Here is a 15751-nt window from a genome sequence, read left to right on the forward strand (position 1 = left end):
GACAGAAGGTGTTACGAAAACTGACCTGTTGTACTGTATCCATAGCACTCCCATCGTTTGAGGCTAGGATCTGCTTTGTATTAATATTGCTAGTTTCATTAAAATCCATTATTTTAGGTGTGCCAATATTCAATTAAAATAGACACATATACATGAGAATGTCCTTTGCCATGTAAGTTTTTACATCCACTAAAAGCAATGTTCACAAATAATTTTTATTGACATAGGAAAGTATTTTTTAATGCTGTTAAATCAGATTTTTAAACTATAACTACATATAACCCATCATTCCAATTTTCTGAAAAAACATGCATAGAAAAATGAAAATACATCCCAGTGTTAATAATAAATAAACTTTAATGATGCAATTAAGCATGAATAAAGCAAATCAAAACCACAGTGATACCATTTTGCATCCATTAGAATGACTAATACCAAAAATATTTTTAAAAGAAAATAATGGATGAATACAAATGCCATCTTAAAGTGGAAAACACATAATGGTTGAAAATATAAAATGTGTTAAATTTATACCTTTTGACAGAAGGCAGGTGAGAGGAGTAAGATAAAACAAATAACTCACTAATGCTAACCTACTATAGTAAATGGTCATCTGGAAAATTAAAAAAAATATAGATTGTGTTCTCAAGAAACAGACCTTTATTAAACAGAGATTATCTCTAGAGTGTTGGATGGCGTGGACCAGGGGCTTAACTGTGTTTGTTTCATACAATTTTAAGCTATTGAGGCATGAATCTGAAATAAAAACAGAAATGTTTAAAACTACTCAAGCAACAAAGAGATCTGAAGTTTAATATCTTTAGTAAAATACAAGTAAGTTACGAAGAAAAGGAGTTCATGTAGGAATGCACTCCGTTCATTAAGCTCATTGTTTATACCCACAGGCTGCTGCAAAGGCTGAGTGTCACCGCAAACTGCACTCCTCTCTCTTATTTATGCTACTAATTTAATGTTTTAGCTGGTACAAAGATGAGCTTCAGCCTGATTTTCTAAATGTCAAATTTCTTGAATTACAGTCAACGAGGTTTTGCCAATGCTAAGGGAAATAGAAATGAAGGTATTTTCCCATTTTCTGTGAGAATTCTAAACCATCTGCAATGCAGACAAATGAAATTTCTCCCTGGGTCTCTGAAATTTCATGGTGTTTTTGTCTATTATTTACCTTGTTTTGTTTTTAGAATAGCATTTCTGAAATTTTCAGTGCATAAAAATGTTTAAAAACTCTCTTGTAAATCTCAATCTTTGTTATGATTTGAAGTAGAATGATGTTTAACTCTGTAAGTTAGTCTGGGTGCTGTGATTTGATGCGTGATTTGTACACAAGCTAGTAATATTACAAACACAATATTTAGGCACTGTTCTCATGCTCTAGGTTATACATGTGAAATTGATACATTTACTTTAGCCCCTCCCTCTACTCTCTCCACCTGCAAAACATACGCACATATTTACACACATGCTTCTTAAAAGATAAAATTCAACTTGATTTTGTCAGGCATACCTCAAATTTGAATAGTAATTTCAATAATAAATTGGCATTTTAAAGCTATTTGCATGGAGAATAACAAAGAACCTCAAAATTCCTCTCTAGAGTCTGTTTTTTAACCATTATGAATGTGGGATTAGGAGTGTTCATTTGTAGAATGAGGGCAGTCATAATAGTTACCATATAAAATTATGGTAAGAATGAAGTTGGACTACCCAGTGTGTGATTTAGCACAGTAGCAGTCTAGCTTTTAGGAACAGCAGAGTTAGTATTAATTGTCACTCTTATTTCAGGCAGAGAGAACAGGATAGGCAAAGATAAATAGAGATATGACAGCCTAGTACGTTTTGGAGAAACAGAGGTTCAGCATGATTGACTCAAGAAAATATTTGAGGGGAGAGAGGAACAAAAGGATGAGGCAAGAGATACAGGCACAGATTGTGGCATAGGGGGCCTTGTTAAGGACTTTACCTATAGGGTTATAAAGGTAGGAGGTGCCATACCTTTTGCCTAGGTGATTCTGAAGGGTTTTAAAAGGGATGACATTGAAAACAAGGACAGCAGTTAAAAATCTACTGCAGAGGTCCAATAGAGAGATGAGAACCTCGGCAGACTAGAGCAGTGGACATGACAGAGAATGGAGATATCCAGAAATCTCTTTCCTCTTAAAAAAAATCTGTTTATGTCTTTGTCATTTCTGGGACTGTAGTGGCCAGCCTTGAAGATGCTTGCTTCCTGGTATTCATGGCCCTTCCTCCATTGTATCAAGATTCCTCTGTGTACCTAATAGAATGTGGCAGGAGTGATGGTGTGTACCTGGAAGCTTGGCCATAGAAGACACTCAAGTTTTCACCTTGTTCTTTTTTATCACTAACTCCAGTGGAAGTCAGCCACTCCGTCACTAAGACATTCACGCAGCCTGTCTGCAGAGGAAATCAGACCTCCCACTAATAGCCAACACCAGTTTGACAGTCATGTGAGTGAATCATCTTAGAAGCACATCCTCCAGCCCTGGGTGGCTTCTTGGCTGTGACTTCATGAGAGACTCCAATTCAGACCTATCCAACTGAGACTCTTCTCAATTCTTGATCCACAGAAACTGTGAGAAATCGATCATGATTCCTGTTATATTGTTAATCATGCTTATTTTTTATCCTAAGTTTTGGGGTAATTAAGTATACAATAGTAGAAAAGTAATAGAGATTTATCTTAATCTACTCCTATATCTGGTATATTAGACAGGTTATAAGAATCCTATTTCCTTGGTATAGGCCTTGTGTAATTTCCACCCCTGGAATGTGGATGAAATCTGTGAATATGATGGGAAAACATTCTCTTGATTCTGTTATTTTGCATGGTGAAAAGGACTGTGCAGGATATAATTAAGATTATTAATCAGTCCACTTTGAATCAACTATGTTGGTGGGTCTGATCTGATCATATCAAACCTTTACACCTGGGTGTAGAGGTCAGAGTCCAAGGAAGTCAGAGGTTCCAAGAAGTAGGGATATTCTTCTGCTGGTCTTGAAGAAGAAAATGGACACATTGTAGCCAGAATGGCAGGTGGCCTCTAGGAACCTCAGTTCATCAATCACAAGCACTGAATTCCTTCAACAAACTAAGTGAGCTTGAAAGAAAACCCCAGGCCCCAGAGGAGGACCACAGTCCTCGCTAATACTTCAATTTTCATGGAAAAATCCAGCTGCTCCGTGCCCAGGCTTCTGATCTAAAGAGCTATGAGATAATGAATCGGTGTTGTTTTAAGCTGCAGTGTTGTGTAATGTGTTACAGAGCAATAGACAGCTAACACACGTGGTTTGGATGATGAGATCTTGGATTTTGAGCTAATGCTGTAATAGAACCAGACTATTGGGGACCACAAAAGGGTGTGACTGTATTTTGCCTGTGAGATGGATGTGAATCCTTGAGGGCCAGAGGGCAGACTCTTTCATTAGCAGCCTGCCTCCAAAATGACACTCAGTGATCCTTTCTCCTGGGACTCACTCTCTTGTACAGTCCCTTCCCACACAAAGGAGGGTTCATCTCTGTGAACAAGAGGATATTTAGAAAGTGATAGTGTATGGCTTCTGAGCCTACATCATAAAAAACATTGCAGTTTCCCCCTTAATCTCCAATGGATCACTCACACTTTGTGAAAGTCCCCATGGCATGAGAATTCTTAGCCAGAATTGTACATAGAGTCCACCTGTGAAAGAACTGAAGCTTCCTGCCAACAGTGAGCACCAATGTGGGAAGTGGATCTTCCAGCACCAGTCAAGTCAAGATGAATGCAGTCTTGAAGGATATCTTGACTGCAACATCATGAGAAATTCTGAGCTAAAACAACCCAGCTAAGCATCTCTCATATTACTGGCCCACATGGGTATAATAAAATTTTATTTTTCTTTTAAGCTGCTAAGTTTTGAGCATATGCAGCAATAGATAAGAGATTTACAGGATGATTTTTAGAGCTTGAGCCTCTGCCTAGGTTACACTGAACAATTAGTTCACAGCAGAGGGAGAGAGAGAGAGAGAGAAAGAGAGAGAAAGAGAGAGAATAGAATTGTTCGGTCTTATTTAAGGAGAGATTTCCAGACAAACGTAAGCTAAACCTGTGGTTCTTGTTTCCATAGTTAGTGTATTACATGTCACTGGTGAAAAAAATGATAGCCAAGGACAAAAGATTTGACAGATGGACCAGAGGAAAAGATTAAGAGTTCTTCTTTCCCTGGTTCTTCTCCTTAGCACCTCGCATTGCCTTTAACACTCCCTTAACACCTCTCTTTAGGTCTTGTATAAAAAGAGCAGCAAAATAGAGAAAAATAATCCTTTTGGACCAAATGACGACAAAGTAGAAACATATACCTCTTAGACATAGTAGAAATCGTGATACAAAAGACCCGTTTGTACTGCAAAAGTGACTAGGTTCTAGGATAAAGAATTTAAATGCTCTGCAGAAATGTAACATCAACTAAACGCTAATTTGTCAAGACAAAATTAATGTTTGGAATATATTTAGATTGAAAAGGGTGAGGCCATATTGAATACACAATTTGAGAATGAAAATAAGCAAATAAGTTTGGGTGGGAGTCTTAAAAGTGATTTGTTCCTGATTATGAAAATCATAAATGCTTACTATAAACAGTTTGAAATAAAGAGTAAAAAATATAAAATTTATCCATAACCTCCGTATTTAGAGCTAAACACTCTTACAGCTTTTTATATATGTGTTATAAAATTAAAATATCCCTGCCATTAAAATGTATTTTCATATACATTTAACAAACACTAATAAAATAATTTTTATGTGCTATTAAAATAATTTTAAGCTATATCTGTTTAATAGTTTTTAAATTATAAGAGCATGCTCAATGCTAAAATCCATGAGGTGAAACAGGAAAAGGCAGAGACCTGGGAGAAAAATAATACTATTAAGAAATTAATATTTGCTTTTAGTGTACTATCTTTCAATCTTTAAAAAATATACATATTGTATGTATATCTATGTATTTATAAAGATAATATCAATATTTTATGCATATTGTATTTATGTTGCTCTTTTGCTGGTTAGAGAATTTTCAATAAAATATTGTCTAATGATTTAGTGTCTAATATTTTATCATATGGGCATAATTTATATATATTTATAGACTTATAGACTTATAAATATATAATTTTGGTGGATTTAGGTTATTTTGTCTTTGATGAAAATTTTGAACATTCATCGTTTTAAATTTGAACTATTTCTTTAAGGTTAAATTCACAAAAGTATAACAATGGATGAAATATTTATAAATAAATTTAAAATATTTGATATACTCAAGAAGTGCAATAAATAGTATAGCTATTTATATGTTGATCAAGAGTGAAGAGCAGCCCCTTTTCTCCTCCACTGTGGCAACGCAGGGTATGAGCATTATGTCATTTTTATAGCAATCCAATCGGTAAAAATAATAGCTTGGTTGTTTTCTTTTTTTTTTTGTGAGTAGGGAAGTCAATTTTTTAAATATTTATTTTACATATTTATATTAGTGAATGTCAACCTATTAATGCTTTATCCATTTATAGTTGCTATCTTCATTCTTTTGTTGTCTTGTAAGACCTGTTTATATATTAAAGGTATTAACCCTTTTTCAAGGCAAATAAATTTTTTTCAAGTCATGATTTCCTTTTTAGTTGTCTTTATCCTCTTTCCAGTGAGTTAAGTTTTAAAACATTTATGTAGTTAAATGTATCAATATTTTCCTTTATGATTTCTGCCTTTGAAAGTGTGCTTGTAGGGAGTTTACCCCAAACACCAAATTTAATTAAGTATTCAAAATATTTTTTTCTGGATTTATGTGTATTCTATTTTTATAGTTCTCTAAAATTCTATATCTGAACATTATTTTCAAGTATTATATGAGATTTTAACTTTTGTCTCAGGAGTGTTTTTGAAAAGCAAATGCATTACAGAATTAATACACAGTCATCGCAGGTAAGAGACAAATTTCTAAAATGCCAACTATAATCCCAGTTATTAACATTTTTTTCCACTTCTGCCGCTCACCCTCTCTCCCCACTCAGTCACTCTTTCTTGCTGTCTTCTTTCACACACTTGTTCTATGTGCCTATGTGTGTGGGAGTGTGGCTGCCATATAGGTCAAGCACCAAACACAGCACTTTTACATGTTCACATAATTTATCATCAAAGTAGACTCGGGAAGTAGAAATCATTCCCCCTACTTCACAGACACTGAGAGAGGGACCTGGGAGATCAGGGTGCTGGAGACAATCAAGATCAGTGCCTGACTAATTGGAACGTGTACATGCATCATGCAGATTCTTACTCAGTAAATCTAGGAGGGGCCTGAGATTTTCCCTTCTCACAAGAATCCAGGTGATGCTGATGCTGATTCTGATAGTCTATGGATCATGCTTTAAGTAGTAAGAACAACGACGACAACTAAATAGTGGAGGAGGTTGAGATCTATCGAGGCCTTTGGACACCTGTTCTTTTCAGTCTCCCATGCTTCCTCCTCTATCTGCTGTGAGCCCACATCTGTGCTTGTCCTTCTAACAAGGTCCCAATCTGGAAGAAATTCGGATTTCTTAGGCCCCACCTTTGTTTACAAGGATAAATGTAGTAACAAATATTTTAAAAATCTGAAAAGTCAAATTGAGTGATGAAAAGAAAATCAGAGGAAAAAAACCCACAAAGCATTTATACAATGTAAAACATTCCAAGCACACTTTCTAAGGAAGCTTGTAGAAGTACCACCAATGAAACTAATTTTTACAGAAGACAAAGTTTTCTTTGGGTTATATTCCAAAGAAAACCCAGAAGAGCTGAAGTATTCGGTTTGTATTCCATAATCTACCCATCCTATAAATACAGAACAGTCACAATTATTTCTTAGATCAATGCCTATTGTGGAAGTCTTTGAAATGAGAACACTCTATTCCCATAATCTTATATCCAGTGTATTCTTAGGAGTCAGGAAGAAGAAATTATCGCCTTTCAGTATGAGACTAACGTTTTTTAATAGCAAGTCTGGAGAGGAAGGGTATTTGTTTCAAACAAATACATCTTTTTGAGTCACATAATTATAGTATGTACAAAAGACTTAATTTGAACTTGGCAAAGATAATTATTTTAAACTATGAATCAAGTATTCTAGGCTATTGCCCTTGGGGTGAAAGAGACTTACATATGATTCAGGCAGTTTTTTTCTGGTTTGCTTACTGAACTGTGACAACTGTAGGACATATCATAGCTTAAGCCTCAAGAATCAAATGAGAATTACCCTTCCACCCCCAAAATGAGACCAAAATTCAGTGAGAAAACTTGATTGAACACAGAGTCCATAATTCCAGTTTAACATCAGTATTCCCTACTAATAAGTGAGAATCATAACATTTTTGGCTGGAACTTTAGAGATTAACTAATCCCTGATCTTGACAATGACTTTATTATTCTGTTTGCTGATCAAAAGTGGAAAATAAATAATATTTTTCTTTCGGCACTGGAATTCTACACACGTATGTGTCATTGCTCTTTCAGCTTACTGAGCCATTACAATGTTCATACATATAATACAGATGAAGCAAAGATTGTCTGCAAGTTATTATTTTAGCAGAAGTAAAATAAAGGCAGGATTAAATGTCATACTAGTGTGAAAAAATGTGTTTCTGTAGGAGCAAGTTTCTCCCATCAATGAGTGAGACGGTTAAAGCACAAATCTCCCACACATCAATGGGAGAATAAACCTTGTAGTGATAAGTTCATGAAAGATTTTCCTCTGAAGAGTGGAGAATACACAGTCATAGTAGCTGCAAGCAATTTTGCAATTACCTTACTCTATTACTGATGTGGCACCTGCTAAATACACTGAGACCTTTTCCTCTCATCACTGGATTTCACATTAATTTGCATAATGTGCTTAAGAAGGAAAATAATGGATCTGTCTGAAATTTCAACTAAAGTAAATCATGGGGAAAAATGCAGAAGCAGGCATCTCCCTAAAAATATATTACAGGGGAAGTCAATGTGAAGTCTCAAAATGGTCATTTCCAAGTAGTACTGGAATCACATTACTTCCAAACTTCTATAAGAAATCTTGAATACTTAGGCCTTTTTCAAAAGCATCCTCCAAAAATAAAAAGGCAGATTTCAAAGAAAATGAGTCTTTGTAAGATTTATTTTCTTTCTTCTTCTTCTTCTTCTTTTTTTTTTTACCACCCACCCAGTTGGTAAAAGGCAGGAGTGCTTCATTTTATGTACTAGCTCTTCAGCATCACAGGTGGGGAAGGAAACATGCGGAATGGGATGATATGCTACAGTTTGGTATTTTTCCTGTGTAAGAGTCTTGGTTTCCCAGACAATCTTCTTGTGACCTGTCAGATTCAAAAACTTACTCCAGAGTTCAGAACCAAGAAATACCCAGCAAGGATGCAAAGTCAGTGACAACCTGAGAGCCAACAGAAACTAGATTGTCTTTGGAATGATTGTGGAGGATACTTTTATGGACTTGGTCAACCTTAATTCACACATCATGCATTTGCCTAGAGCAAGGAACATCTGCACTCTGCCTGGTATGAAGGACAATTATTATTTGTTATTGTTGTTGTGCTTCCTGGGATATCACATTTGCTTCTTTAACTGGTTCCTGGGCAATTTATTGGGACCTTCCTAACTCCAGAGGAGTTACTCTTTATTCTGCTTTTAACAATTCTATCTCCCCAAAATATATCACAGGCTGTTATATTTTCATGACATAGGAAAGAGAATATTTGAGTTTTTCTTCATTTTAAACTTCATTTCTGAATATAACATGGGAGGGATTATAAATAAATTATGACTAAAAGCAACTAGGTTTATTTCCCTGATGAGCAAGTCCATTTCTGAATCAATATTTATTTTTGAGAACTATTGACTACTAACTTAAGAACTAGTAATATTTCAAAAGATGGAACTCTCAAAGCCATTTCTCAATGGGTTTGATGCACAAATAAATCTATCAGCCAGACTGTTTTCTAAGACTCATAAAACTTATGCTAAGGGGCATGGGTGGGGAAGATCTATATGCATCAAATGGACCTCATAACTAGTTATCCAAAAGATCATATTTCAAGAAAGATGAAGGAAGGAAGGGAGGGAGGGAGAAAGGAAGGCAGGCTGGTTTCCGTTTGGAACTCTTTTTCCATACAAAGACAAATATTTCAATGGTCTCTAGGTTCACTTTGGCCCATGATAAGAAGCATGTACATTTCATAGGTAGATAGATGGCTGAAAGTTGAAGGTTTTCCCTCTACTCTTGTGAAGCTGTTGTGACTGACCTTGACATTCCTCCTTCATGCTGTCATAGTTGAACTCTGAACTATAGCGTTTATTTGAAAGAAAAGAATTGGAAAACCCAGAATTTCCCTCTGGTTCACATCCCTCTGATAGGACGCATCATTTCCCCATCCTTGTATCTGCATTCTTTGCCATGTAACTTTGCTGCATCCTCCCAACAATAATGGGAAAACCTTCCCCATCCCTTCACTTTGCCTTTAGCCATAGGATTAAGAAATGTAAGGAAGAAGCTTGAAAGAGTGCTTGTACATTAGCTTGTTTCTGTCCTCCTTGACTCTGTCAATGAGAAGAAACTCCCAGGCAAGTCCATGGTCCCAGCAGGAAGGTGAGAGATAGAGGAGATAGACCCATTCCCCTGCTTACATAAATGTTGAGTCTAGCTGACACTCACAGAACTAGCCACAAATTCAACACTGACCATCAGACTTGTTAGATGTAAATAACTGTTATTTCAAGCCACAGTAAGAGCTAACTGATATACTCTCCCAGAGCCTTTATAGGGGGAAACCTAACAAATTTAATCAATTTTCTATGGGTATCAGTCTTTCTGGGACCTCATTGCTCTTTGCCAAAACAAAGACTCACTCGGGTGAAACAATGAGAAGAAAGGGTGAATTTTTCTTACATTAGTCTCCATGAGGAACTATTATATGCTGGCTAATATTAATGAAGGCTCCAGAATAAGTATTATACAAGTACTAAAGGCATATTGAAATTTATGCTTTGATGGTAAGCAATAATTGCTACAAAGTCATTAGTGTTGTTACCTGTGAAGGCAACTGAAAACATGTATTGTTTAAATTGATACCATTATAATCTTCAGTAAGTGCCTGTCTTTCCCAAACAGGTTAAGAAGTGCATATTTCATTTTCTGGGGAGAATCAATTCAAGCAAAATTTCAGGCTAATACATGACGAACAAAAGCCTATTTGCCAGTAATTGCCACCTAGATTTTTTTTTTTTATAAAGACATGAGAGTTGTCTCTTGTTTTTTCAGCTTTGCTTTTACTGCTTGCTAAAGGACAGTTTTATGTTTGTGTGAAAGTATGAAATGCAGGAATAATAAGAAGGCAATTTCTAATGGACACATTGCATCCACTCATACTTTTTTACCATCTTCATCCCCTTTTGTCTGACAAGGCCTTAGAAAGAAATCCCTGTTGAGAGGAGTTCAACAGTACATTTAGTCCTCACTTAACATTATCAGTAGGTTCTTGGGAAAATGTGACTTTAAGTACAATGTATAATAAAACCAATTTTACCATAGGCTAGTTGATATAAATGAACTATTTTCCTACAGCATATTTCTAGTATCAGAAACACCAATGAACTTCTAAATAAAGCTCCCAAACACTTCTATTATTAAACATTGAAATAAATGTGAATTATGAATATATGTAAGAAAGACTGTTTGCCCTAGTCACTGTGGCTCAGTTGGTTTTGGAGCGTCACCCCATACACCAAAAAGTTGAGGGTTTTGTTCCTGGTCAGGGCACGTATCTAGGTTGCAGGTTCAGTCCCTGGTCAGGGTGTGTATAAGAGGCAACCAATCAATGGTTCTTTCTCATATCAATCTCTTGCTGTTTCCCTCTCTCTCAAATCAATAAATATATTTTTAAAAAGAAAGATTAATAAAAACAAGCAAGATAATTATTTTGCAACCTATGTATAACAGTTCAGGGTCATGGGTGGCCAGTACCTATCTGGCAGCTCTGGGCAGGAGGCAGAAACCCACCCTGAACATGGCAGGGTGCCCTACCACAAACTGGGACAATACAGACACACCAGTTCAACTAGTGCACATGCACATCTTTAGGATGCGGGACGAAACTGAAGAAAACCCACTCAGGTGGAAAGAATGTGCACACTCTACACAAACAGTGGCCCTGGCTGGGATTGATGTTTTTCCTCATCAAACTTATAATAAAAGGAAGCTAAATAAAACACCATGACCCCAGGACTTGCTGTAATTCCAAGCAGTTCAAATGATAGCAGGTGTTCTCACTTTAGCAACTCTCCAAAGAAAAATACTAAGAATATAAGTATTTTTCTTTACAAGGGAAGATTATTCTCTGATTTTTAAAAAGTATGCCCAATGATTTTTTTTTAAAGAACAGGATGATAAATAACCAGCTAAGTTTTACCAAATCTTATAAAAATAAACTGAAATCAAATTCTTCAGTTTGCGCTAAAAATATGAATTTGTGTTTCTACTGCTGGTTAATACAATGGTGTGATTAGCAGTACCAGGGTGAGGATGAGATGCCACACAAGTGAGGCACTAATGGAGATGGTACTTGGAGCACAGATGATCAAGGAGGACGAGGTCCTGCGTCTGGATGTAAGAGCTTATCAGGTTGGGTTTGGGTTCCTAGAAGACTTCAACATGAATCAAATTTCAGGCCTGATCAAGTTTACAAACTGGTCCTCTAAAAGTATAATGACTACTGCTAAAGATAGGCAGGCAGGGATAATAGTTGAAGAGGCAAGAATCTTGAGTCCGACAGCATTTGGGAAAGATGGGATGTTTGATAGGTTGAATGGGAGCTACTGAGTCATGGGTGGCTCCATCTTGATAGGCATAATGAAAGTAAGAAGAGTAAAGGAAAAACCAAAGATATATCAGTGACTGTTACAGGGACCTGCAGAAAAATGGGGAGAGTGTGATGCTCCCAGTAAATTAGGGAAAATGGGTCACATTTCCAAATTATAAAGAAGGCTCTGGTATGTTTTTACCGTGGGAACAGATAGTTTGTGCGGAGGATGCATTAATGGGGATAAGCCTAGGGTTCATGGACAGAGATATCATGAAGCAAATTAATGCATAAGTTTAAAAACTTGAGATATTGAAATAACTAACTTGTTATTGATTTGTCTCCAAGCAAAGCATGCAATGGGATTTAATTAAGAGCACCTTCTTGACTGAGAAATTCAACGTGAGGTAGGCTATCTTCACATTTTTCCACATATACACACACCACTGAGTTTTATTTTTTTACTAAATATATAATAAGGAAGAGTTATTTTACTTATTAAAGTTAATAGTTACTAATGTTAGTAATAATTAATATTTAATTAGTGACATTTATACTAATTGCTGAACAGGCCATTCAAATGAATCACTTTAAAAGTGTGTAATTGCATAATAAAAATAGGTTCAAAACCACTAAGACCATATTCTAATCAAAAACCGAAAATGAAATCTGAGAATCACATTTAACCAGCTTTCAGTAACAAAGTAACCATAAACAATACATGTAAATATAATTTCTAGTAAAACATAGAATTAGGGTCCTCTAAAGAATCTAAATGACAGTCTTTTTTTAATTCCAACTTAGTTTAAATTTAGACAATAAGCTATACTTAATTTACCAACATTTCTAGTGGAAATTTGGGGATTAAGAAGCCCAATTCATTTTTTAACCCAGCAACAATTTACTGAGTTACCCCATTTTTTAAAATGAGGCCTAAAGCTTGAAGTGTTGCCAAACCAGTTTGCTAGCCAGTTAATAGATAAAAATGCTGACATGGTAAGTAGATTTCTATTTCTCACTATGGTTACTGAATCTCCCTAATTCTTTAAATTACTAGTTCAATTCACTAAATTAAATCAAGCAACCATTCAAACCTGTGGGAAAACAATCAATCTGAGTGGCTCTCTCATTGCATAAAAAAAAGGGAGGGGAGGAGTCACTAAATGTTCTATTTTTCAGAACATCTCCACCCTTCTTTTCTGGCTCAAGTTCTTTCTTGTTTCCCCTCTTGTCTCATATTTTTGGGCACTAACTTCACCCTGGGAAGACATATGTTGCAAAGAGTTGTCCTTCTACATCTGCATTGGGGTTCCCTGGGGAAGGTCCTGGTTAAAAACACACATTCTCAAACTTAGGGATAGAAAACTGTGAGTATGGGGATCTGAATCGCATTTTTTAAAATATTATTAAAGCTTGATGAAGTCAGAGCTGCTTTCTTGCTTCACAGAAGCTTAAAAGAAGTAAGAGAACAGCTGGAAAGGTCTGACTAGATCCAACCTTGACAAAATTGTAAAGTAGTCCAAACTTTGAGTTTCACTCTTAGTTCATCTCAGAGTTTATTTAAAGCTGCTTGCTTGCCCTCTTGTGAGTCAAACAGCCCAGAGTTTGTGGCTTCTCTTCTTGCTGCCTGGGAGACCACTCAAGCAGCTGAGTGCCGCTGAATGCAATGCCCACACTCCTGAATGCAATGTTCACCTGGCTATGCCTTGTCTCCCATTCCCACGACTTATATCCCTAGGCCACCAACATTTCTATTTTGTTGCTTTACTTTCAGAGCCCTAGTCTATAAGGCTAGCAGTTTTAATCAGCTAACACATTTTATATCATCAAGGGGTTCATTAAGTTTCAATGACATTTAAAATTTGTATGCTGAAGTAATACTTAAAACAGAATAATTGGAAAACTCAGGAAAAAATGAAGGAAAAAGTCTTATATAATCTGACTAGTCACAAGCATCCCTTGCTTATTTTGACTGCTATAATATGTATGTATTCATGTTGTATGTGTGATATGTGTTTGTGTCTGCAGTATAGCGTGTTGTTTTACCCTCCACCTCTGGAACCGATTGACTGAATTTGAATCCTGGCTCTGCCACCTTGGGAGAATTACATGACCTCTCTATACCTCAGTTTCCACATCTGTAAAATGGAGATACTGAAAAGACATACCTCATGGGTAGTTAAGAGAGCAAATGTGGGCTCTGTTAGATCTAGTGTACACTATGGTTCTCTAGGGTTGGCTGCCGGGATTTGATCCCAGCTCCACCTTAGCAGATTTATTACAGTGGACACCTTTCTTGGTCTCTCTGTGCTTCAGTTTCCTTACCTGTAACAAAAGGAGCTCATGGGGAAAAAAATAAATGAAAAGTCAGATGGTATGCTGTTTTATAGTGTTTGTGTTGCTGGAACTGAAAGGGCAAAGGAGAATTAAAACCTAGTCATTTTAGGTAAATTTGGCATTTCTGTTCTTAGGCTACCCTGCTTTTCTATACTAAGATCAATTTCCATATTACTGTTTTAATTACATGACAAAAATTTAATGAAACTCTATGTTTTCCCCTAGGGAAAGAGAAGCTAAACTCTTATCAGATTCTCAAAGGAATCCATGACAAAACACTGGTAAGAACTAATTGTGGCATTAGATAATCTTCTTGCTCCAAAATTCAATAACTTTAAGTTTTACATAACCTTTTTTTTTGAAAACCTACTCTCTGTTTTAATTTTTCTGCTAGAATTATATCAAACTTACTCCAAATAGGTGTATCCAATACAAAATTCCATGAGACATTAATGCTTGCTCAGGTGCTAACAAATGGACTGCCAGAGTTTAGAAAAAGAACTTCAGAAGTATATTTTCTTTTACAAAAACCAGATATAATGCTAGCTCACAGTCATTTATATATCTGAATAATACTATATTTGCTTTAGTAATATATCGCTATTTTTCTAACTTAGGTCTAACACAATATTTTAGAAGTAATTTTGTATGTGTTCAGTATAGACAATATTCTTAAAGGCTTAAAGTTTTATAAATTACTACTCCAAATATCACTAAATAACAACTTTTAACTGAGGAGTCTAATACTTTTGGCTTCACTTTGATAAGAATCAATGGCTTCTATCAAGGCCAGTTAGTTCACTGAAACAACCACTAGACTAATTTATCATTGTAGGCATTGCTTTTGCTTAGTTTTTCATTCTTTATCATTCACCTGAATTTATCCTGTTAAGTACACATGGTACTTTGATATTGATCTCTGTCCATCGACATAAGCTCTGATGGAAACTAACAAATGTAAGGTATTTTTTTAGTTTCTTATTTTAGTAAAAAAAAAAAAAAAAAGCCCTTTAATTTTTCTCAGTTTATTTTTGTTGTTTTTTTTTTAACATAACATGTCTGTGATAGTGTCAGTGTCATGACTAGGGGAAGCTTTTTGCTAGTCCTGGAAAATGTACATTATTTCCAAAATATCCCTCCATGCCATTGATGCAATCCAAAAGAATGGTAAAGATGAAAGGGATGATGCAATTTAAAAGCGCTGACTGATCCCTGGAAGGGTGAGTCACTGAGCTGTGCTCTGCGTGCAGCATTCATGGGAAGGGCACGCAGTATAGCAGCATTCCTTTGAGTTGGCAGGGAGCTGAAATTAACCAAACAGCCTTCTCTTGGAGGTTCTTCAGGAAAAGACTTGCTTCCTGTTCAATAACCTCACGGTTCAAGCAGGCCAGTCATGGGCTTCAGTGGGACATGTACACAGACTTTCTCCTCAGACATCTTAAACAAAGCCAGCAGATGCTAATAAATGGTCAGCTGAGAGTCCAACACCTTACAGAAATAAAAACGTCAATTGGACCTGGTAGAATCTTTAAAATT

This window comes from Pteronotus mesoamericanus, unplaced genomic scaffold (assembly GCF_021234165.1).
Source record: "Pteronotus mesoamericanus isolate MK-2021 breed Mesoamerican mustached bat unplaced genomic scaffold, CSHL_Meso_final contig_50, whole genome shotgun sequence".
Classification (NCBI taxonomy): Eukaryota; Metazoa; Chordata; class Mammalia; order Chiroptera; family Mormoopidae; genus Pteronotus; species Pteronotus mesoamericanus.